The sequence below is a fragment of the Suncus etruscus genome, chromosome 15 (assembly GCF_024139225.1).
Source record: "Suncus etruscus isolate mSunEtr1 chromosome 15, mSunEtr1.pri.cur, whole genome shotgun sequence".
NCBI lineage: Eukaryota > Metazoa > Chordata > Mammalia > Eulipotyphla > Soricidae > Suncus > Suncus etruscus.
The window spans coordinates 48,266,720-48,292,603 of NC_064862.1; the positions used below are offsets into that span (position 1 = coordinate 48,266,720).

General features: G+C 38.8%; 1 protein-coding gene across 12 annotated transcripts in view; it reads left to right on the forward strand.

The window, feature by feature from the left end:
* KCNMA1 (potassium calcium-activated channel subfamily M alpha 1) overlaps nucleotides 1–25,884 on the forward strand; it is a 676,533-nt gene that overhangs the window by 264,202 nt on the left and 386,447 nt on the right. The gene's annotated exons all lie outside the window — the stretch shown is intronic.

Genomic DNA, 25,884 nt, shown 5'->3' on the forward strand with positions numbered 1-25,884 from the left:
GAATGTCCTCAAAATGTGAAGAAGATTAAATGTACTTTGGAATATCACCTAGACAGAAGCAGGAGAATATGTTCATCTAAGAGTACACTCATTCATTCATTCCTGTTGTGTTTCACCTTATTTTACTTAAAACAAAGATCATCCCTGATTCCTTTGTATATTTGTTTAAAACTTGTATTTACCCCAAAACAGAGATTGTCCTACATGTAAACCTGGGTGAGACTGGCTCAGGATACCCTGAGCTATCTGTATTTACTCTGTCCTTACTGCCCCACTTGGGGAGGTGGTCTCTGTACTCAATAAAAACAATAGTTATTGCAGGCAGGGGCTCTCTATATGAGATAGAAGATTGCCAGACTATATGTGTTCCACCCTCAGCCTGGTTTGGGTTATTTCATGTATGACCCTAATTCAGATTTGTTCACCCGGGCTTGGAGATACAGCACGTGGGATGGTTTTACAACTGACACCAAAACAGTGACTTTGGACCCAGGGACCCAAGAAGACCAAAATGATGGTGACTTACTTGACCCTCTAGTGGATAATCACCATGACAACCCCCTCAAACTGGACTGAATGTGCCAAGCCTTTCACTGGAACATTGGTGCACATGGCCCCTGGTCTGAAAGGCTTCATGTTGCTCTGGTCCATCTACCTGCATTTCTCATTCTGTACTGTATGTGCCAGGCTTCCAGAGATTCTCTTGCATACCTGCCACAAGAGTAGAAGAGTGCCTTTGCAGTGATGATGAGTTCTCAATCTAAAGACCATCCCAGGGCTGATAATTTATTGATTATTATTGGCACTAAACCAGAGAGACCTGCAGCTCCCAAGAATGATGAGCCAGCTACTGTCTCTGTAGACTCAGAGTCTGAAAACAATTACCCCCATGCCCTGAGTACTGAATCAGGTAGAAAAGCCAGTGCTGGCAATTCAAATCCTGGGCAAATGACTCAATGTCCAGAATGGTTATGGATTTATCAACAGAAATGATATCAAAGAAGAAGTTTTTGTTCACTGGACAGCTATTAAGAGAAATAATCCCAGGAAGTTTCTGTGTAGCATTGATGAGGGGAGACTGTGGAGTTTGATGTCATGAAAGGAGAGAGGAGAACAAAAGCTGTTAATTTATCTGGACCTAGTGAAATGATAGTGAAAAGTAGCCAATATGCTCCCAATCAACATAGGTTCTGTAGATTTATCCCCCAGCCTCACTCAGCTGCTCCACCATCTATACTGGCAGAGTCCCCTCAGGTGGGACAGGAGCAGGCAGTGAAGGGGAGAGAGCTGAAGACTCTGGGCAGTATCCCAGACACCAATGTCTATCATATTTCCTCTACTAGAGGCACCTTTTGACCTCCAACCTGCAGCAGTTTCTCAAAGAGACCCCAGCAGCCTAACACAGAAAGAGAAGTTGGAGGATCCAATCAGAGATGAAAATCAGCTGAGGAGAAACTGCTTTCAGAACCTCCTGCACTTGAGTTACGTCCAAAAAATTAACATTTTTTCATGATATTTTTTATTAAACACCTTGGTTACAAATACCATTGTTGTGTTTCAGTCATATAAGAGGACACCCCCCATCACCAGTGCAACATTCCCATCACCAATGTCCCAAATATCCCTCCTTCTCACTCCACCCCCACCTGTACTCTAGACAGCCTTTCTATTTCCCTCATAGTTTTTCATTGTTAGAATAGTTCGCAATGTAGTTATTTCTCTAACTAAGCTCATCACTTTTTGTGGTGAGGTTCATGAAATGGGCTGTAACTTCCAGCCCCCTCTTTTTTGTCTCTGAAAATTATTGCAAGAATGTCTTTCATTTTTCTTAAAATCCATATATGAGTGAGACCATTCTGCATCTTTCTTTCTCTCTCTGACTTATTTCACTCAGTATAATAGATTTCATGTACATCCATGTATAGGAAAAATTCATGACTTCATCTCTCCTGAGATGCATAATATTCCATTGTATATATGTACCACAGTTTCCTTAGGCATTCATCTGTTGAAGGGCATGTTGGTTGTTTCCAGAGTCTTGTTATGGTAAATAGTGCTGCAATAAATATAGGTGTAAGGAAGGGGTTTTTGTATTGTATTTTTGTGTTCCTAGGGTATATTCCTAGGAGTGATATAGTTGAATTGTAAAGGAGCTCAGTTTTCAGTTTCTGGAGGAATCTCCATATTACTTTCCAGAAAGGATGAACTAGATGGCATTGCCACCAGCAGTGGATGAGTTCCTTTCTCTCTGCATCCCCACCAACACTGCTTGTTCTCATTCTTTGTGACGTGTGCCAAAACTTTCCCAATTAACTTTTTTTCTAGGGTAATCCCTTGACCCTATTTGTATTAGTCACTATATTGCTAGTTAAACTGTTATCTGCATGGATATTAATAGCTACTGTTTTTTTTTCCTATGCACCACTTAGAACAGAAAATTTTGATTCCAACTTTAGTGGTTTAATATTAGTTTGCACAAATCTGGGGAAATGCATAATTTTGTTAGTTTTTTAAAAGTTCTCAGTTATCCTAGTGAATGTTTCCCAATTGCACTTTTTACAATAGCCAGACTCTAGAAACAACCAACATGCTCTTCATCAGATGAATGGCTAAAGAAACTGTGGTATATATACACAATGGAATATTATGCAGCCATCAGGAGAGATGAAGTCATGAAATTCCATGGATGTACATGGAATATATTATGCTGAGTGAAATTAGTCAGAGAGAGAAAGAAAGAACAGAATCACCAGAGTGGTGAGTTCAGTTAGAGAAATAATTACGCTGAGAACTATCATAACAATGTTAGTGAGTGAGGGATGTAGAAAGCCTGTCTCCAATACAGGTGGCGGTTGGGGGAGGGAAGAGATGGGGACATCGTTGGTGGGAAGGTTGCGTGGTGAAGGGAGCTGTTCTTGTTATGACTGAAACTCAACTACATTATGTTTATAATCACAGTGTTTAAATAAAGAAATTATTTTAAAAAAAGAACTGACAAAGAACTACATTCTTTACAAACTGTTTAGTTTGGGAAATTTTAAGAGATTAAACTATTAATGATATAGCAAAATAATTGTATTTGTTTTAGTTATCAGAATTTGATCATAAAGGACAAGCATAGGAGGTTGGAATTAAAGAATATAACAACGAAAAAAGAAAATTTCTGTGATATGGGAAGATACGGAAAAGCTAATTGTTTTGAGAATGATGTCTATAATTTAAAATTTGATGCTATTATAGCCAACTTTTATTGTTACTATACAAAATAACATTTACTTTTATAAGTTTTTATCTGGGGATCCCACCTCTTGTAGAGGTAAAACACAACTTAAGTACCCCTCTAAAATTTTTGAACAATAAAGGGGCAGCTATTGGGTTTCACCTTATTTTACCTAAAATAAAGATCATCCCTGGTTCTTCTGTATGTTTGTTTAAAACTTATATTTACCCCAAACAGAGATGGTCCTACATGTAAACTGGGTGGGACTGGCTCAGGATAGTCTGACCTATCTATATTTTCTCTGTCCTTACTGCCCCAGTTGGGGATGGTCTCTGTAATCAATAAAAATGATAGTTCTGGCAGGCTAGGGCTCTCTATATGAGGTAGAAGATTGCCAGACTATAGTTTTTCTTTTTTTTTTTTTTTTTTTTTTGGTTTTTGGGCCACACCCGGTAACGCTCAGGGGTTACTCCTGGCTATGTGCTCAGAAGTTGCTCCTGGCTTGGGGGACCATATGGGACACCGGGGGATCGAACTGCGGTCCGTCCAAGGCTAGCGCAGGCAAGGCAGGCACCTTACCTTTAGCGCCACCGCCCGGCCCCGAGACTATAGTTTTTCACTTTCAGCTTGGTTTGGATTATTTCATGCGCAACCCTGATTGAGACTCGTTCACCTGGGGTTGTAGATATAGTGTGTAGGGTGATTTTACAATTCCCTCATATATTAATTATTTATTTAATCCAGAAGTTATATATTCAGCAGTTCTGTGTTTCAGCTGCTTATCTGGTTGTTGGGGATTAGAACAGCAAAGGTCTTTGTCCTTCTAGAATCTGTCCTCTCCCAATGTTGGATGAAAACTAAAGAGTGAAAGTAAATAAAGCAATTGGTTTGGAGTGGGCCTTTCCTGGCATTGCTTAGGTCTTACTTCTGACTCTGTGCTTAGCAATCATTCCTGTTGGTGCTGAAGGAATGATTTTATGTTGGTGATTCTAAACAAAGTCAGCAACGTGCTAGGCCAACTCCTGACCTCCTGTACTATCTCTCTGGTCCCAATTAGTTATTTTATAATGTAGTTAGTAGACACTAAAAATGTCAAATGAGGCTGGAGGTCTATTTCTATTGACAACACTAGCCTAGATTCACCATTGCTGAGTGTGCTGGAAGGAAGAAAAGAGACTTAGCTAGTTATGAACAGCTCTGTGACATTATTCTTAATTCAATGCTTCACTATTTTAGCAATTACTTTCCAGTATCTAACAGGTACCATGACTATGTAGGCTTTGTTGATGTCACACCAAGGCAGGGATGTCTGAGAAATTCATGTAATGAATATGACCCTCATTTGGCTAAATGTTACTCAGTCCTGGTTGGAAGCAGTAGATGAGAAGGCCTGTCATTCATGAGTTCAATTCTAGTCTTGCTTTCCTAGTAAGGACTAGGGCCTGCATTTCCCCCAGAGAGAAGCAGATAGAAGCTGCTTTCTACTTATCATCATGCTTGAATGTCAAAGCACACATCCAAACCCAGAGGTGCTAAGAAACAGGGGTCATATGCTAAAGGGATCCTGAACTTGCCACCCATAGGCTATTGAAATTTAGGTGGCATCAAGTGACCTGATTACTGAGTCTGGCCAGCCTTAGCTCTCACATCCATATAAGACCCCTGCATATTTAGTGCACTGCAAATTCCTGGTTGAATTTGGTCTTTTTATTGGGGGGGGTGTCAAAGAAGTGAAGCTTCTCAGTGATAGTTATCTAAAGGATTGTACATGTAGAGACTCTGAAGAATGGGGTGGTCCCTCATTTTGCCAACCCAGAGCTTGATAGATACTTGGTGTTGAACTTACTTTGGTTTAAGACTCTAAGTGTCTGCTCACCACATGCCCATTCTTCTGCCTTAAGCCTCCTTCTGGTTGCTCTTTAGGTAAGTCACAGGTTTTCAAATACCTGTCAATGCTGAGTGACTTTACATTGGAATTTGCTAAAGAGGTTTATTTTCTCATCCATCAGAAAATTACAGATTCTTGGTCCTTCTCTTAGAACTGGCAGTGTCATTACTTTGGGATGTAATTTGGTGATCTGGACTTGAAACACTTTTCAATTTGCCTTCCTAGAGAGGAGTTGATGCTTTAAATTGGCCTTCATCAAAATGGGTCTGGATTATGAGGAAAGAAGTGTGGTGTGCTTGTTAAAAATGTAGATTTCTGGAGAGTTCCTCAAACCTTTGGAGTAAGTACCTGGAAATGCATTTTGAACAAATAGCAACAGTGGATTTCAGGCAAACCATGTCAGCATTAACTCTGTTCAGTGATTAAAAACTGTTTATGAGTTGGTCAGATGAGAAAATATGACTATGAGAGCCAAAAAATAGTGAATTTCAAAGGATCTCTAATGGTGAAAATTCAGAATTTTCAATGGGTAGCTGTTTTAGGAAGATGAAGTGGTCTTTGCTTCATGTGTCCTGTGAAGTTAAATATTTCCCTTAGAAATAGTAGTTATTGAGCTGGAGTGATAGCACAGGAGTAGGGCACTTGCCTTGCATGCAGCTGACCCAGGACGGATCCAGGTTCGATTTCCGGCATCCCACGTGGTCCTCCAAGCCTTTCAGGAGTGATTTCTGGGCTCAGAGCCAAAAATAACCCCTGAGTACTACCGGATGTGAAATTTAAGGAAAAAAAAAAGAAAGAAATAGTAGTTATTGTTGAGTTTTTTAGTATCCTATTAAGAATCTTTGCCTTTTCATGGATCAGTATATTGATCTGTGAGGTCCCCCCCCCCCTTATTAGGATCTTTGACTTTATAATCAGCTAATACAGTCAGAGAAATGGATTTAGAAGTTTGATTTTCTTCAGTTTCATATCTTCCTTTGTCTTTCTAGTTTCCATTAATTTTCATGTTGTTTTGCGCCATACCTGGCAGTGTTTGGGGCCTACTTCTGACTCTGTGATTAAGGATTTCTCCCAGTGGTGCTCAGGGATCCATGCAGTATTGGAAATCAAATCTGGGACTCTAGCATTTCAAGTAGGCACTCCAATTTTTTGAGCTGTCTCACTGGAACTCTGCTCTAGTCTTTATTATTCCCTTCTTTCTGCTCTTCTAAACATTCTGCTAATGTTTAGTTTCCTCGCTTTTTTGTTTTGTTTTGTTCCTTGAGGTACAAAGTTTGGCTGAGACTTTTTGCATTTTTTTTTGTTCAGCTGTAAATATTGTCTTCAAAAATTATCTTTTTACCCTGATTTTTGCTTTATAATATAAATTTTTGGTATCATGGTTTCTGTTTTTGTTTCAAAATACTTTTAAGAGTTTCTTCTTATTTTTTAATGAACTATTTTATTGTTGTTGTTGGGAGGCTGTTTATTGTGTTCTGGGTTGTCCCATCAACTATATGAAAGCACCAGTCCTGTGTCAGAAAAGAGGCTGTGGGGAAAAGTAGGGAGAAGAAGAGGGGATGTTTCTGGGGACCTCGGAGGGCAGCAGGGGTCTCAGCATTGGGGGCATGGGTGTTGGGGGGATGCACCCCCTAGGTTTGCAGAATGGACCCCAGGAGCTGCTGGGTGAACCTCTGGGGATGGGGGATGAACTGAAATATGGTGTTTAATTTAAAAATATTTGTGGGGCTGGAAAGGTGGCATGGAGCAGTAAGGTGTCTGCCTTGCCAATGCTAGCCTAGGACAGATCGTGGTTTGATCCTCCGGCATCCCATATGGTCCCCCAAGCCAGGAGCAATTTTCTTTCTTTTTTTTTCTTTCTTTTTTTCGTTTTTGGGCCACACCCATTGACGCTCAGGGTTACTCCTGGTTATGTGCTTAGAAATCGCTCCTGGCTTGGTGGACCATATGGGATGGTTTTAATCTTCTTTAATTTACTATGACTTCTTTGTGGCCCAATATGTGATCAATGCTGGAGAATGTTCTGAATATATTTAGAAAGAACATCCAACAGGAAGAGGTTTTTCATACATATCCCTTAAGTATGTTTTCTCTAAAGTACAGTACGTCTGATATTTCCTTGGTGGATTTTGTCTGGATTATCTCTTCATTGTTTTCAATGGAGTGTTTCCTTCTTTGTTTTCTGGGGAAGAGTTAAACTGATGCTATGTAACCAATTCTTTGACAATTGCACCAAGAATACACAACGGAGGAAGAATTATCTTCCCCCTATAAATGTTGTAGGGGAAAATGTATATTTGAATATAAGAGAACTAAATCATACCCTTCTATTTAATTACATAAAAATTGACTACATGGGGCAAATTTATAGCTCTGAAATCTAAACTATAAAACTCCTAGGAGAAAAAAAGCCCAGGATAAACACTCCCTGACATTGGTTTTAGCAATGATATTTTGGGTGTGACACCAAAAGTACAAGTGGAAAAAGAAAAAAACAGTGAGATTATTTAAAAATTATAGTCTCTATTCAACATACCCTGCTCATGGATTGGCAGGAAGAACATCATTCAAATGGCAATACTCCCCAAAACATTGTTCATATTTAATGCAATCCCTCTAAAGATGCTTAAAACACTCTTCAAAGAAGTCGATCAAACACTCCTGAAATTCGTTTGGAACAATAAACACCCATGAATAGCTAAAGCAACCCTTAGGAAAAGGAATATGGGAGGCATCACTTTCCCCAATTTTAAATTTTAAATTGTGTAATGAAGCAATAGTTATTAAAACAGCATGGTATTGGAATAAAGACAGACCCTCAGTAGAATAGACTTGAGTATTCAGAGAATCTTCCCCAGACATATAATCAATTAATTTTTGATAAAGGTGCCAGAAATCCAAAATAGAGCAAGGATAGCCTCTTCAACAAATGGTGTTGGGACAACTGGTCAGCTACATGCAAAAAAGTGAACTCAGATCTACATATAACATCATGCACAAAGGTCAAATCTAAATGGATTAAAGACCTTGATATCAGACCCAAAACCATAAAGTATATAAAACAACATGTTTTACAAAGGTAAAACATTTCGTGACATTGAGACTAGAGGCATCTTCAAAGAGGAAACAGCACTATCCAAGCAAGTAGAAGCAGAGATAAATAAATGGGACTATATTAAGCTGAGAAGCTTCTGCACCTCAAAGGAAATAGTGCCTAAGACACAAAAGCCACCCACAGAATGGGAGAAACTATTCACCAAACACCCATCAGATAATGGACTAATATCTAAGATATACAAGGTACTGACAGAACGTAAGAATAAAACATCTAACCCCATCACAAAATTGAGAGAAGAAATGAACAATTTCTCAAAGAAGAAATACAAATAACCAGAGGTACATGAAAAAATGCTCCACATCACTAATCTTTAGGAGATGCAAATCAAAACAACAATGACATATCATCTCATGCCACAGAGACTGGCACACATCACAAAGAACAAGAACAATCAGTGGTGGTGGGGATATAGGGAAAAAAGAACTCTCATTCACTGCTGGTGGGAATGTCATCTAGCACAGCCTTTATGGAAAACAGTATGGAGATTCTTCAAAAAACTGGAAATTGAGCTCCCCTATAACCGACTATACCACTCCTAGGGATATACACTAGGAACAAAAAAAAGCAATTGCTTTCCTCACACCTATATTCATTGTAGCACTATTTATAATAATCAGAATCTGGGAACAACCAAGATGCCTTCAACACAATGGAATATTATGCAGCCATCAGGAGAGATGAAGTCATGAAATTTTCCTATGCATGGATGCACATGGAAACTATTATGCTTAGTGAAATAAGTCAGAGGGAGAGAGATAGACACCAAATAGTCTCACTCATCTATGGGTTTTAAGAAACATAAAAGACATTATTTAATAATGCCCAGAGACAATAGAGATGAGGGCCAGAAGGACTGGCTCACAAATAGTGGTTAGTGCAGTTAGAGAAATAACTACACTAACAACCATCATGAAATGTTAATGAATGAGAGATGTAGAATGCCAATCTTGAATACAGATGGGTGGGGTAGATCAGGGACATTGGTAGTGGGAATGTTGCACTGGTGAAGGGGGATGTTCTATTTATGACTGGACCCGTACTACAATCATGCTTGTAATCATGGTGCTTAAATACAGATATTATTTTTTTTAAAAGAAGCCTTTGTTCAACAAAGGAACTTACCAACAAAGTAAGTCATCCTATTGAATAGGATAAATTATTCACAGATTTTATGAGAGGTTGATTTCCAAAATATATAAGGAATATGCATATAACACAATAACAGATGAAAAATCATAGCATTTAAAGTGGGTAAAGAACCTGGATATATTTTTTTTCAGAGAAGACACACCTGACCAGCAGGCATGTAAAAAGATGCTTAGTATTATTAATTATCAAGGATTTAAAATAGAAACCACAATTATATATCATCTCACATCTGTAAAATGTATATTATAAATAAAAACCCCAAGAGAATACAAGTGCTTTAGTCATGTGAAAAAGGGAGCCTTACTACATTATTGGAATGTAAATTGGTTCAGTTATGTAAACCAGTATGAAGATCACTCAAAAAGTTAAAAGTAGAAATACTATATGATATAGCTATTTAAATCCTGTATATATTAACAATTTTTATTGTGACCAACGTGAATTACAAGTCTTTCATAATAATATTTAAGGTACATAGTGACATTGAATCAGAGGTATTCCCAACACCAGTGTTGCCCTCCCTTCAACCCTGTATCCAGCATCCTCCTCTTGCCCCCCAGTCTGCTAGTATAACTGGTCCCCTCTGTTGAAGATTGTGTATTAATTCTGTTGTCAGTGACTTTGGGTTTGGTGTTTAAGTCTGATCAGTTTTAATTTATACTCAATGTTCATATGACTGTTTAATTCTGGCATCATCTATTTCTTTCCCTCAATTATGATGCAGAACAAGATGATTCAAATTATCCTGTATATATATTTTTAATTTGTATTTAAACCATTGTGATTTACAAAGTTCTTTATAGTTGGGTTACAGTCACATGTTTATTGCATCATTATTCAGAGTTGTCAATAATAGAACATTTGAAGTGCCCATTGATAGGTGAATGAATAAAGACATATATGTCCTAATAAAGAGATATGCACCTATTCTTTATTATGCACATAATATCTACATTTCCTAACAAATAATAGCCATAAAAAGAAGGAAATCCTACCTTTTTTTTTGACAATGTGGATGAACTGAAGGGCATTGAGTGAAACAAAAATGAACTACACATGGAGACATATATTATACTGTGTGATCTCGCTGAAACATAGGATCTAAAATTTATCCAAGTCTTTAAAACAGAAAGCAGAGTGATGATTGGGTAGGGGTGTACAGAGAGTGAGAGAGAATAGGGTATATTACTCAAGGCTTCCAAAGTTTAGATGAGTAAGTTTTCTGTACTTCATCTGTAGCATAATAACAATAATTAATAGTTCTGTCTTGTGTGGCAGAAATTTACCAACAGGGTTGATTAATTCTAAGTGTCCTACTCACGTAGAAAGGAAAGAAACTATGGCAGCTAGTGGATGTGTTGATTCATTTGGATGAAACAATTATTTCACTATGTGAGTATGTATGGTCATCCCAGTGACCAAAATATGTCATTTTTATTGATCAATTATGCCTTGAATAAATATAAAAAAATTTAACCAAATGAATCATTTCCGGAAGCAATGCTGCCCTCCCCCACGTCCACAAATCCCTTCCACCTGTAGTTGGCCTCAAGTTTGACTTTTCTTTATTTATATGCTTTGTTTGGAGGACTATACTCAATGATGCTCTGGGCTCACTTATACCTCTCTGCTCAGGGATCATTCTTGGGGCTCTGGGTATCATATGTAGAGCCAGGATAGAATATGGGTTGGCTCAAAATGCACAAGTGCCGTAATCCCCTTTTGGTGTCTAGCCCCAATATTTGACTTTAATGGGCTACTTTCTATCTGCACCACATCTTCCAATCTTCCTTCTCAGTATCAGCTAGAGTTTCTAAATACCCCTTATCTAATAGCATTTTATTAGTCATGCATGATTCAGCCCAGCCAAAACTACAAATACACACATACATCATGGTACCTCAAAGGTAGTGGAAAGGCTAGCAGGCTCTGTTGGAGATTTGTTTTTACTTTGTACATACTTTGTGTATGCATGAAAAACAGAATATTTGCAAGAAATATGGAAATTTTGGGCATCATTATTTACTATGTGTTGTGTCAAGTATATCAGGTTATTAAGTAGAGAATAAGACATTCTGCTCAAGTGGCCCTAAGAACGCTACACATTTGAAACTGCTTCCTATCTTCTGGATATTCAGTGGTCAAAGAGCCATGATCTATTAACCTTCTCTGAGGGTCCAAGTATGTCTTAAGTTGATGACTATTTTGTCATCTACATAGAACCCTTCTGGGAGTGAAAGGGTATTTTGAATAATTATTCAGAGAGATCAGTCAAACTGGGAAGAGAGCCCGAGACATACAAACTAGCACAGTTTTTATTGTCAAGAAGTTTACAATCTTGGGCTTATGAAAGTAGCATCAGACACAGATACACTAAATAGATTCTATCCAGAGCATTTCTGGTGTGTGGTCTGCATCCAAGGACAGAAAGCACACTCACGCAGTGCTTCATGTGGCAGCTCTTTCCAGTGTGGGTCAACTTTCACTGTCAGTCTTGAGTTTAGTGGAAGAATTTTCTAGTACTGGGTAGGAAAGGACGCTAATCATCTCTACCCATAAAGCAATAGACATGGTGTAATTTGCTGGAATTGGGAGAAAAGGGCCATTATCTGTCTCTTGGGTCCCCATGTTTTGTGAAGGGGTTGCCTTTTATCATGGCTGTCCAGGAAAACATCGCCTAAAGCTCACAGATCTTTATAGCTTTCCAGCAGGAACATTGAGAGGGGAGGAATTTCTAGAACACTGGAGGCCTCTCCACTGCCCATCTGTGAAAAAGGGTCGAAAGGACAGAGACAGTGAGTCCAACTTGAAAGGACCTTTCAGCTGTTTCTATACCTTTAGGATAAAAATGCTGCTTCCTTCCTGTCTGTGAATATAAGCTGGTCCGTCTCTTCTCCTAGTGGGACAGGGCTAAGAAGCTTTGTATTTGATGTTCAACATCTTAAATGCTCACCTAATCCTAGACATCTCTGTAGCCTTTCTCTTGGGTATGCCTGCTTGGGTCTCATAGTTGGCAATGTTCTCTGCTCTTCCTTCAGTTCTTCCCTCACCCCTGAAGAATCTACTTTCTATGTAAAGAGTGGTTGAGTCTTTCTTTTCTCTGAGCTGTAGAGAAGGCCAGAGACACTCTGGTTCTGAGCTGTTTATCCAGGCCTAGCTTACAGCTTGGCAAATAGCAAGTAGGGAAGGAGCAAATGAATAAACAGACGAATGATGGAGGCACAGAAATGAATGACAAGCTTTTGGCTTTTGACAATATCACAGATAAGTAGCTAAGATGACAATTCATGAGAATGTGAAAAGTCTTTTGATTAAATTCTTTCAGAAGTTCCTTTGCAGGCCAGCAGGTGGAGGGGACTTAGAGAAAATTGAGAGTTGTCATATCATCTGTGTTTGAAGGTATTGATCAGTAAAAGAAGTAGACCAAAAAAAAATTTTTTTTGAAACAGTAAGCAGAAGATAAACAACCCACCCATTCTGTGTAGTTGAAATAGAACAAACCAGAACAAGAAAATCATGGAAAATCATGGAAGGGTCAAGCCATTTACCTTGCATGTAGCTGACCCTGATTTGACCCTCATATTAAACAGGATTCCTGGAGCAGAAGCAGGAATGATCTTTGAGCAGATTCAGGAATAATCCCTGAGCACCACATGATGTATGTGGTCTTCAACACCTACTCTCCCAAAATAACACAACTAAAACCAAATCAAGAATGACAAAAACATGACAAGAGTGAGTACAACTTTTCTAAATTTGCAGCCAGAATGGCCATACAACATGAATGGGATATTGGCCTCTATTCAGAGTAGCCCCATTTGTCTATGTCTGTTTCTGTGTCTATTGACATTGGGCACTAACCCTGCCTTCAGATTTCAAAGAATGGAGAACTGGAATGATTATGAATATGAGAAATGTTATCAGAAAGCTTGCTATTTCTTTCAGGAAAGATGGTTTTCTATAAGAATTCTATTATGAATACCCCCCAAAATAATGATTTTATGTGAGACAAGAGAAGAAGGCTATCAAATACAAGAATGCTTTTTCTTGGAAACTGGATTTTTATCACAATGTAGGTCTGGAGCATGCTAATTTTATTCCAATTTCAGATGGTGTTTGACAAGTCTGCCCATTTGTGTCACCTTTGGTTCAAAACATGGGAATGTATATGTGTGTGGAACATCTGTGTGTGGTGGGTATTGATGGGAAACATCATCAGTATCAGTGACCATGTCAGATGGTCGGTTGAATGAATGGCCAAACTCTTTAACTCCCAGACCATCAGTGACTTTGATTCTCCAGAAATATATATAAATCCTTGAGGATAGACATTTTTAGGTTGTAATTCTAAGATTCCACTAATACTTGAAAATGGTGTGACCTGGGCCTGGAGAGATAGCACAGCGGTGTTTGCCTTGCAAGCAGCTGATCCAGGACCAAAGGTGGTTGGTTTGAATCCCGGTGTCCCATATGGTCCCCCGTGCCTGCCAGGAGCTATTTCTGAGCAGACAGCCAGGAGTATCCCCTGAGCATCACCGGGTGTGCCCAAAAACAAAAACAAAAAAGAAAATGGTGTGATCAAATCATTATTACTGCAGCTTGGCCTTGAGTTTTAGACATGGAGGCCGAATATCCTGTGTCTATTCTATTATCTTTTAGAGGAAATTATGTGTTTCAAAAGTGGTTTGAAGACTAAAGCACAATATATATGTACACACACACACACATATGTTTTTGTTCCTCTCCCTGTGAGAAAGGCAGACTCTTAAACTGTATTTATATCTTTAATGACAGTCATCAGACAAAGCAGTCTAAGTGGTAAGAGGAAACCTTCTAGGGAGGTCCCCAGACACTTGAATGTAATATTAGAGACATCCAGTACTTTTGAAACAAACGATATTAGCATCTCTCTGAGAAGGTGATTGTGTTTGAGTTTTTAAATGTAAATATATTGTGGGCTTTACATGGATGATTTCCCTTCCTTTATTGTAAGAGATAACTAAAAAGTTCTATTCTCACCAGTTACAAATCTAACAAGTCTAGGAGTTAGACTTTCACATTGCAGCACAACATTGTCACTATTCTCTTCTGAATTAAAAAAAATCAACATAAGAAGAAATTTTATATGCACAAAGTAATTTGATTGTTTAGTGAAATCCTCCATTCTCGTATACCCATCATCTTCTTTCTGCCTCTATGAACTCAATTCTTCTTATGGTCTCATGTAAGTGGAACCATGCAATATTTATTTATCAAATTTTTGTGACTGCCATACTTCACTTTACATAATGTCCTGAAGATTCATCCATGACAGGAGCCAGAGAGATAGTATAGAAGTCAAGGATTTGCTTTGCATGCCATTGACTTTAATTTGATGACAGGGGCTAGAGAGATAGTATAAAAGTCAAGGCATTTGCTTTGCATGCTGTTGACTCTAATTTGATCCCTGCCACCCCATCTGATTCCCTAAGAATTGCCAAGTGTAGTTCAAAACCCAGACAAAGAAAATAAACAAACAAAATTAATATATATAAGACTGATTAATAAAAATAATTAATATTAATAAGTATTATATTACATATTAATAAAATTAATACATGTAAGACTGATTTTTCAGTGGTCTGTCTAGACCATATTTTGTTTAATTATCTGGCAATTCCCCTTTTGTGAACTATATCTATTTGAGTGAAGTTTCTATTTGAGTCCTACTCCCAATTCCATTTGCTTATCACATGCTTGAGGAACTGGATGGATTTGAAGAGTAGGACAAAGATAGCCATAAATCTTGTTTTGGTGAAAGTATGTGGTAACTGGTGACCTGACAGGGCTACAGAAGTTTTCTCATCTTACAAGCTTCATTCAATTAAAAGATCCACTTGTCTCAACTGACATACATTTAAGTTAGATGATTTCTTGGAAAGCTCATTAGCTGCAAACTTAGGAGCTTTATCTACGAGCAGATGGATCTTTTTGCCTTAGATTTTTCAATAATTGGATAGGAAAGGTCTTTCAAACTTTAGACCTCGAATGAAAGATTTTCACCCATACTTACCAATCCATTGGTTTGAAATGCCATTGGTTAGAAATATGCAAAATTCAACCTTTTAACTTTTATGAATCAATGATAAAAAGAGTTCAATGTCATTAATGCTTGACTCTGAGGAAGGAAGGACAGAGACTTTCAGTCAAGATTTTGGGCTTCTTCTTATAATGGCTTTCCATCGTCTGAGCTTCTTATTTCTTATTTCACACTGAATTCTCTCTTTGTAAGTGTGTGAAACAAGATGAATATGGTTGTTAGGTTACACCTTATTTTATCCCAAACAAAGATCATCCCTGTTTTTTTTTGTATCTGTTTGTTTACAACTGGTTTCACCCAAAACAAAGATTCTCTTATATGTAAACCTGGGTAGAACAGGCTCAGAATACGCTGAGTTTACTGCTCCACCTGGGAGTGGTCTTTGTACTCTATAAAAACAGTTCTGGTAGGGGCTGGAGAGATAGCATGGATGTAAGGCGTTTACCTTTTATGCAGAAGGTCATTGGTTTGAATCCTGGCATCCCATATGGTCCGCCAAGCCTGCCAGGAGCGATTTCTGTGCATGGAGCCAGGAGTAACCTCTGAGCACTGCCAGGTGTGACCCAAAAACAAACAAACAAAAACAGTTCTGGCAGGCAACTTGGTGGGGATATGAGCCTGGTTTGGATTATTTCATGTGCGACCCTGCTTCAGACTTGTCCACCTGAAGTTGGAGATACAACACATAGTGTGATTTTACGCATGACCAGAAAAACCCAGGATGGAACAGAAATCAGCCCCTCATAGCAGTTGGGGAGCACTAACCCGAAGAAGGTTGCATAGCTCTTTTTAGAGCGTTCAGAGTTAAGTCAACATGCACCCACAGAAGAAAAATTAGGCAATAGGTCTATCATTTGCATACCAGATTTTTCTCAGAGGCTTATTTTTTTTTAATTTTTTATTATTTATTTATTTAGGTTTTTGGGTCACACCCAGTGGTGCTCAGGGGTTACTCCTGGCTCTATGCTCAGAAATCACTCCTGGCAGGCACAGGAGACCATATGGAATGCCTGGATTTGAACCACCATCCTGCATGCAAGGCAAACACCTTACCTCCATGCAATCTTTTTGGCCCCAGAGAGGCTTATTTTAAAAAGAATAAGCAGAAGAAAAATAAATGAAACAAAAATGAAAATGAGCTAAGAATTGAGATCTTGCTTTCTTTCTGCATGAGTCAAATTTCCCTATCCTCTCCCCAAAGCCTATATTGTGCTAAATGTGTCTATATTTCAGCAGATGCCCAATTTAGAATAAACTCGCTCTTTGCCATTCATCCTTTTAAGGAGTTTTCTTACTTTCCAGAGCTCTGTTGTGTGATTTTAGGGTGATTTTTATTTGGGGAAATTACAACCAGCAGAGCTCAGGATTTACTACTGGTTAGGGATTGTGCCTAGTAGTGTTCAAGAAACTATATGCAGTGCTGGCGATTGAACCTGGGTCAGCTGCATGCAAGGCAAACACACTTCCTTGTATATTATCTCTCCAGCCTTTTCCAGGGCTTCATTTTTTATCTACTGTCATTTTGCAATTGTCTCATTTAAAAAAATGGACCAGATGTATTTCTGAAATATATAGTTGGTTTATTGATGCTGGTAGTGGTAAAATCAATTCTCATCATTTAAGGGAATATCAGTTTATTGCTGGGTTCCTTGCAGTATGTGTGTATGTGATAGAAACAGAGAGACAGAGAAAGAGCCAGAAACAGATCTTCCCCTCCTTGAATCACTTGCTTGCTTCCCTAGACTGAGTCCAATCAAAATTCCCATCATCACCTAACATTTTTCTGTCTACTACATTAACTCCTTCACTGCTCGTCTGTTGCTATTTTTACACATTGTTTTGGTCATTTCTCCTTGTAAGGGTGCCTATTTCTTTATAAGCTTTTATCTTTCTTTCTTTCTTTACTTTGTTTTTTTTTTTTTTTTTGATTGTTTTTGTTTGTATTTTGGGCTCTCAGGGGTTACTCCTGGCTATGTACTCATAAATTGCTTCTGGCTTGGGGGACCATATGGGATGCTGGGGGATTAAACCACGGTTTATCCTAGGTCAGCTACATGCAAGGCAAATGCCCTACCACTGTACCACCATCACCGCTCCAGCCCCTCTTTATAAGCTTTGATAGCACTGTACATGGAGGATCTTCCTCCTGTTCTCTTGATGCTTTTGCCATTAACTAATTCCTTACACCCTATGCTCCCTCCTCTGTTGGTGTCATCAAACTAACTCCAGTCTCCTCCACTCCTTAGCTATGGCTCTGCCTGCACTCTTTTCCACTCTACTGCTCCCCTAGCCAGCATCTGAACATTTTTGAACAAGAGTCTCTAGACATGCCCCCATCCTTGAAACCTGGTTTACATTAGATACCAATACTCTTCTCCCTAAGATTTTAAATTCCAAAGTCTCACTCAAGGAGGATGTGTCCTTCTGCCTCTTTTTTGTGATTATCATTGCTGTTCCCCAGGGTTCTCTAAATACTAATTTATTTAACAAATATTGATCAAAATAATGGACTTTCTTTTTAATTTAGTGATATGGAAATACAGACCCCTGATTTTATAGAATCTGTTGACCAGCCCAGGGAAGGAAATACTACTAATAATCAAATGATTATTTAAAGAAATAATCGTGTCTGTGCTCAATTCAGCGAGGTACAAAATGTACTAGAAGGGCACCTTCATGCAGGATGAGAGCAGAAAAGTCAGAGTAGAATGGAACATACAAAGTGATCGCTTATGAGGAGGAGGCAAGCTCTCCAAGAGTAAAGAAATGAGTGTGTTCAGGCCCTGTGGTAGTAGGAATGAGGGCAGGGAGTGAAATGTACCCAGGGTGAATAGGAAGAGCTGAAATTTTCCTTAACCACAGTTGAGATAAGGGAGAGAAAGCTAGAGAAGAGGGGAAAAAATCAGGGATGAGTCTTGTAAAATATGTTAGTTTTTTTTTTTTTTTACTTTCCTATCAAAAGCTAAGGAAATTACTTGAAGTGATTTAAGGCATAAACATCTTCCATTTATATTATATCTTAAGTCATGCAGTGCCTTCTACACTGAGTATGTCTCTAATGTACTGCATTTTTTGAAATATTATGTCTATGTCAGGCATTTTTTACTAGACTTCCTTCCATTTTAAATAAAGCACAGTGTTAGTCTGGAAGGCCCATATGTTTTATTTAATTCAAAATACCAACCATTGAAAGCATGTCTTTGTACTCCCTTCCTTTCATTTTGAGCACATCTATAGTCAAACAGTTGTTTGGCATGGCTGTACTAGAGAAACATTTATAGCATTTTGTGTAAGCTCTTCTGTGTAATGCACCAGAATGTTAGGTTGGAGACTTTATGGACCTTTGGGTGTTTAAATGGCACTGTCAAAATATTGAATTTTACACTTTACAAATCTTTTGTTATTTACTATAACAAAAATACTTTATTTGGTAGCAAGACCATATCCTCTTCTCTAGAGAACCACTAATAGTTTGGGGATGAGAAAAACATTTTATTACACTTGCTAGACTGTGAAAAAAAAGAGAAAAAAATCAGTTTCCTTAGCTCTGATGAAGATACTGAGGCTCACAATGTGAGTTCCTATGATTAAATCTGGACAGAACATGGGCTTTTTGAAGAATCATGGAAGTGGAAGAGAGGGACTTGAGTTAGAACACCTGGCAAGGGAAGGGCTAAGACCATTCCCAGGAGAAATTCTGTCTTTGGCTGCTGTAGTCTTGTTTTAGTTTTATGGGATGACACACCACATGAACAATTGACTCCTAGAAGCAGACTCAGTGGCCATGGAGTTTCCACTATTTATATGGAAGAAGCAAGCCTTTCTGACCCAGATAAGCACCATTACTGCTGCCATCGTGCTGAATTTTTATGAGGTACAATTGGAATATAATTGGCATTAAAGAGAAATACCTTTTCAAGCCAAAAAAATTCAATCTTTGCACTCAGTTCAATATCTATATCCACCTGAGAATCATCTCCCCAACTCACAATTTAGGAGTTAAAGCTCCAGAGATATTCTATGATATATTCAAGAGCATTTTGCTAACTGGAGCAAAAGAGATCCAGAACCAGGCCTCCTGACTAGAGAAAGTTCTGTGCTCTCAAGACAAAGTTCTGTGCTCTCAAGACATAAACTGGTGTCAGCCTCTTGAAGGGTGTTCCGCCATCTGAAGAGCAGATGATCCTGGAGAGATAGAATCTCTCCTTTCCCTTCCTCTTGATTTCCCATTCTGCTTCCCCTGAAACTCTGGGAGTTTGCAAAGGTAGCAATTACTTCTATATTCCCTTCTTTGGACATTAGAGAAGCATCTGCTCTTATGAGTAGCATTTATTCAATTCATGGGGGACTCCCAAGTAATTTAAACTTTTAGATACCATGCTCATTGAGGGCAAAGACCAGCCCTGACTTGGCTGTTTTCATTTTCCATTTCCCTGCCTTTCCCTCTGGACCTGGTGCTATGAATGCTTGTTGGGGTTGTTAAATCCACTAGTCAGAACTTTATCATTCTGATGTTGGAAAGATGTTTTCTTATAAACAAAATGTTCTCAGTTGTTTTATATCTTGAAAATGCCCCCTGCCTAATTTTTATAAAGTGAATATACATATATGTAAATTAGACCAATGATTTTTTAAAATAATAATTTGGGATCACAGATTTTTTTAAAATGCCTATTTTTTGAGAGAACGCTGCTTCCCATAGCTGTCTTGACCCTGATCAAATATGTCAAATAATTAGGGTCATTTATTCTGCAGTGAATGTGAGCTAAGCAAAATGTTTAAAATCTGCTCAGGAGCAAATTAATTTCTCCTTCTCTCTGTACTTTGTAAAGCACCCCTTAGAACAAGTCTCAAAGCCTACAGGCCTCAAGCCATATGCTCTAATGGTCTAATTGCTAAGTAGACATTTGTAAATTAATCTTGGACTTGAGTTAAGAGGTTTCCCCTAAAGTCTTTAATCAGTGATTCCTCATTCTTGGCCACACATCAGACTTTCTGAGGGTGTTTGTTAGAAAAAGATAGTCAGTCTCTCTTCTCCTTGCTATACCCTCAAGATGTCCTGACCCCGACATGGGACAAGGACTCTCTTTTTCCCTAAGGATGCTCCTAGGTGTCAAGATTCTGGTGGATGTTAGGATCCAGAGTCGAAGGATGAGACCATGCAATTGAAATAAAACTTTATTCTGTCTACCAGCAAGCCCCAAGCTGACCAGTCAGGGTCACCATTTGCAGGAGGTGACCCCCCCCTCCACCCCACCCCCCTGTGGGCTAAAAGCAAGTTTATAAAGGGTATATGCAAGAGCTGTTTCATCTTTCTGACCTTTAAACTGATAGGCTGGCATGGGGGGGGGGGGGAGACTTTCCACAGTTCCTGCTATCTTAGAACTAACAAGATATTTGCTATGGCCAGGAGTCCCAGGGTGGTGTTTATGGTTTCTAACAGCCATGAGAGAGCTGTGAAATTTTTTCAAATGGAAACTTAGCCTAGAAGCAGGAAATAGAATCTTTAACACTGAGTTGACAAAATGGAGTCCCTTCTAATCTAGGCTCCACAGTGGACATCAGGTCGTTGTCTCTATAGGTGTTTAGCTAGTGTCTCATGTGCCCATTGAAAGCTGTTGAACCTATACCTGATCATTTGGGTCCAGGTTCTAGAACAGTCTGAAGAACCACCTTTCCTGATTACCTTGCCTTTATGTTCATGCCATTGAATTTTTCTTTCCTTAAGAAGCTTGAGTACTGGAGTAGTATGTGGTTATAGTAGACACTTCCACTCTCAAAGATGATCTCCGGGGCTTGCTGAAACATCTGTCCTGCCTCTTTCAACCTCCACTTGTCACCTGACTTCTGAGATGGGGTCAGCCATTTTTCAATACCCTGCCACATGCATGGATGTGTGTGTGTGTGTGTGTGTGTGTGTGTGTGTGTTTGTCTGTGTCTGTGTGTCTGTGGGCGTCTGTGTCTGTGGGCATCTGTGTTCCTGGCATTCTTCTGAGCAAGCACGTGTTGGACTTGATCTTAATGATTTAAAAATAGATGACTCATGAGCACTATTGTTCCAGTGACATTTGTTAAATCACTTTTGTTTTTAGGAATTTGGCACTCGGTAAATATCACTCAGTACACAGTGGCACCCCACAGCATATGGGTATTTTCAGTAAACCTAAGAATATGGTAATTAACACAGTGCAAGGTAGCCAAAGTGATCTGGTGCATGAGGCCAGGAAAAGGTGGCAAAGGCTTGGGGGAAGGATCACATGAGTATGTGATGATGAGAGACTGAGGCTATACCATCCAGCAGACCCTGTCCATAGTTCTTGGTTTGAGGAGAGTGCTTTAAAAATGTGTGGTGTTGATAACAGTTATTTTGTCCTTCAGCTGCTGAAGGACCAATGAATATGGTTTATTAAGTCTCCTTAAACTTTAGTGCTCCTTTTCCTGGGATAATAGAAACCCAGGTTGAGATCTCATTTGCCCTTCTCATGGGCGGGGTATGAGAAAAGCCATGACACCATGACACACAGGAAGAAGGGATGCCTGGAGAATGAAGAGACTAGAACTGAGATAAGACTATTGTGCTTCTTCCCCATTTTTTTCCTCCTTGTCACTCAAATATGCCCTCCTTAGATAGTAGTTCATTCTATACTGACCATTCCTAGCAAGACAGCTGAGTCTGAGTTTGATTCACTATAAGAATGAATCTATGAAAGAGTTTATTTAAGGATCCTAACTGGACTTAATATATTTTACCTAGTATCTTTTGCATAGTAGATGTGAAATCAATACTTAGGTGATGGTATAACTTCACCATTACCTCTTAGACTAAAATATAATCATTTTGTAGTTGGACTATGTATTTTAATACATAGGGTTATTATTGGAACATTTGGCAGTGAGATACAATGAGAGAGAGAGAGAGGAACACAGTATCAAAGAGGGAGAGATCTTTTATTGGAGCCTGTCATAGAGGCAGCTCTGTTTGATTCCTATTTTTAAATCAAATAAAAATGGTTGATGCATTTTCTGCTGCATCTCAGTGACTGCAAAAACAATCAATTTTAAGACAACGAAAGGCCTTGAAGAACTACAAGATCTTATCTTTTCCTACAGTTGTATAGTATTCTATTGTGTGTTTGCAGGCAGGTAGGGGGTTGTATGTGGATGAAAAGTTTGGGGCATTTGGATGTCTTGTACCTCACTGAATTAAATTTTACTTCTCAGATCTTCAGTTCTAAAATCATCATCCTTCAGTAGTTTTTATCTAACCTGTTCTCCCAGTAAGATCACACTTGAGTTTGCCTCTTAGGAGGGGAGCAGGATTCCTCTGTTCCTACCACAGACCTATTTGCTTAAACATATGCTCATTAGATCCTGTCACAGAGACCAAGAGGCTGCTGGGCCAAACTTTAGTTAGTTCACTGCTAAGAAAAGAGATCTGTTGTAGGAGAATTTTGATTTGGGGGTTATTTCCTCTCCCCTCTTCTCTATTCCTTCCTTTCTCTTACTATTTGACAGAAGCTCAGCATTCTTTGTCTTTGTGTGTCTGAGCCTTTGTGTGCCTCTCTCCCCTCCTCTCTAAAACACACACACACACACAAATTGCCTAGCTTTGGCTTGGCTGTTTAAATAAAGGGGTCTTTCCTTACTGTTTCTGCCATATACCTTCTCTGCAGCATTTTGAGCATGAGGTCAGAGCTAGGATCTGTCTGCTTATATCTCAGCAATAGCAACGTTAATCAGAATTAATCGTAAGCTGCTTTTCTCCATTATTCAGATAATGGAGGGAAAAGTTGAGGTCTGTTTATATCTTGGTAAAAAGTTTTACAAGGACTGAATGAGTGAGTTTCTATAAAAGAGCCCAGATAAGCCAGCCAGATGAGCATTGGGAGAATGACAATTGCTGTCAGATTGTAAGTGTTTCTTGGGATTTCATGGAGCATGACTTAGTTTTTTAGAACAAAATGATCTCCAGTGGTGTATAGTTTTCATATTCGTTTTTAAGCTTAGTTATTTAGTTCAAATCACATGTTGACAATGGTGCAATGGTATTGACATTCATGGTTTTGATACACACCTCCTCACCACAATGTGTCAGTGCCCTCTCCTGTTACCATCTTTCTTTCTATAACTTTTAGTTCACCTTTTCATCATTTATTTCCCCCCCCCACACTTATTAATGCCAGTTTTGTAATTCAAGACTAAGGATTTATCATAGTCCAATACTATCTATTTCCTTGTTTAGTTTCATTCTCTCTTTACCACAGTTGAGTGATATCCTTTGGTTCATCTCCTTCTGACTTATTTATTTTTTTATTTTGGTTTTTGGGTCATGCCCAGCAGAACTCAGGTGTTACTCCTGGCTCTGGGCTCAGAAATCGCTCCTGGCAGGCTTGGGGACCATATAGGATGCCGGGATTCGAACTGCCGTCCTTCTGCATGAAAGGCCCTACCTCCATGTGTCTCTCCAGTCTCCTTTTACTTTTTTTTTTTCTTATTTTGCCTTCTGACTTATTTTAATTAATGTAGTTCTCTCAGTTTCATCTGAGCTGTGGAGGACTACAAGATCTTATCTTTTCCTACAGTTGTGTAGTATTCTATTGTGTGTATAGACCTTTCTGTATCCACTCATCTGTCATTGAGCAGTGGAGTTGATTCCATGTTCCAATTCTTGTACTAAGTGCTGCAATAAACACAGGTGTGCATGCATCTTTTCAAACTAATGTTTGTGAATTTGGGGGTGAGGACAGATGCCATGAATTGAAACTGCTAGGTTTCCTGAAAGTGCTATTATAACATTTTTTAGGAGTCTCCATTCTGTTTTCCATAGAGGTTGAACCAGGAAGCATTCCTACTAACAGCTGATTCTTCCTTCTATAAGGAAAATCGATCTGTTGTTCAACTGGCATGTTTTTTTCATTGTGACCCACCACATGACCATGAGGAATGCTCAAATGAATGTCTTCTATACATTTCACTTTCTATCAGTTATATTTAAATGCATGATTCAAACAGATTTGCATGGTGGCCCTGTCTCCTTTCCCACCCCAGAAACACACACCTTGTAACTTATGGAAAAAAATGGCAAATACCTGTTAGCCTACAGTCTCTCCAAGGTATACACATGGATAAAAGGCATGTGTGGTATTTTATTTTTTTTTTTGTTTTGAGCTAAAATTTTGGCTCCTAAGTGCCTTTTAAATGTTGGACATCATTTTAGTTGCATTACTAGCCATCTCCATGAAATATGAAATGAAATCTACTGTTGAGTGAAGAAGATGAGGGTATTCCAGTATTGTCCACTGCCTATTCATTTGATGTACTCCCATATAGCTAGTTTTTGTTGAGGCAGATGCTAAAACTGTCATTTTTATCATTGATGATTAATGTTAAGAGTATAAAAAAAGAATAAGGAATGTCATAAAATTCGCCCAATATATTACCTAATTTGGCTTCTTACACTTAAACCTTTTCCAAAATACTTGAAATGTATAAGTCCTGAGTTCAATGAGGAGGGCATTTTCCCTGCATCTAGCTGACCCAGGTTTGATCCCCAACATCACATATGGTCCCCCAAGTACAACCAAGATTGGGTACTTGAGTGTGGAGACAAGGAGTAATTCCTATGTATTCCTTGAGTATCCCACTTCCAAAACAAACAAACAAACCAAAAAAAAAAAAAACACTTGAGAAGTATTATAATTATGTGTATGCATACATACATAGACACACAGATATATGCATACTTACCAATGTCTCTTTTATTGGCTTTATATATGCACATAAAAATAAATATGAACATTTGTACAGAGGTGCAAAATTTTATTTTCCAGGTTAGTATTTCTTATATAGAGACAGAAAAGCAATTGATTGTCTTAACCTGGGGGCTAGAATGGACAATGAATACTCTTACTGGGATGATAAAACTATTCTAACTAGATTATAGTGATGACTGTACAGCTCACTAAATTTACCCACAGTCATTGACTTAATTCTATATTTAAAATGAATGCTTCTTAGACATGACAATTCTCTTTCAATCTAGATTCTAAAATTGATAGATTTATGTTTGAGTATCTTTGGGACCTAATCTCTACACAATATGAAAATCCTATCATCGCCAAATTTTGTCATCTCTTTCCCCACTGACGGTTTTTTTTGGGCCACACCCGTTTTTTTTTTTTTTTTTTTTTTTTGGTTTTTGGGCCACACCCTGTGACGCTCAGGGGTTACTCCTGGCTATGCGCTCAGAAGTTGCTCCTGGCTTCTTGGGGGACCATATGGGACGCCGGGGGATCGAACCGCGGTCCGTCCTAGGCTAGTGCAGGCAAGGCAGGCACCTTACCTCCAGCGCCACCGCCCGGCCCCCGGGCCACACCCGTTTGACGCTCAGGGGTTACTCCTGGCTATGCGCTCAGAAATCGCTCCTGGCT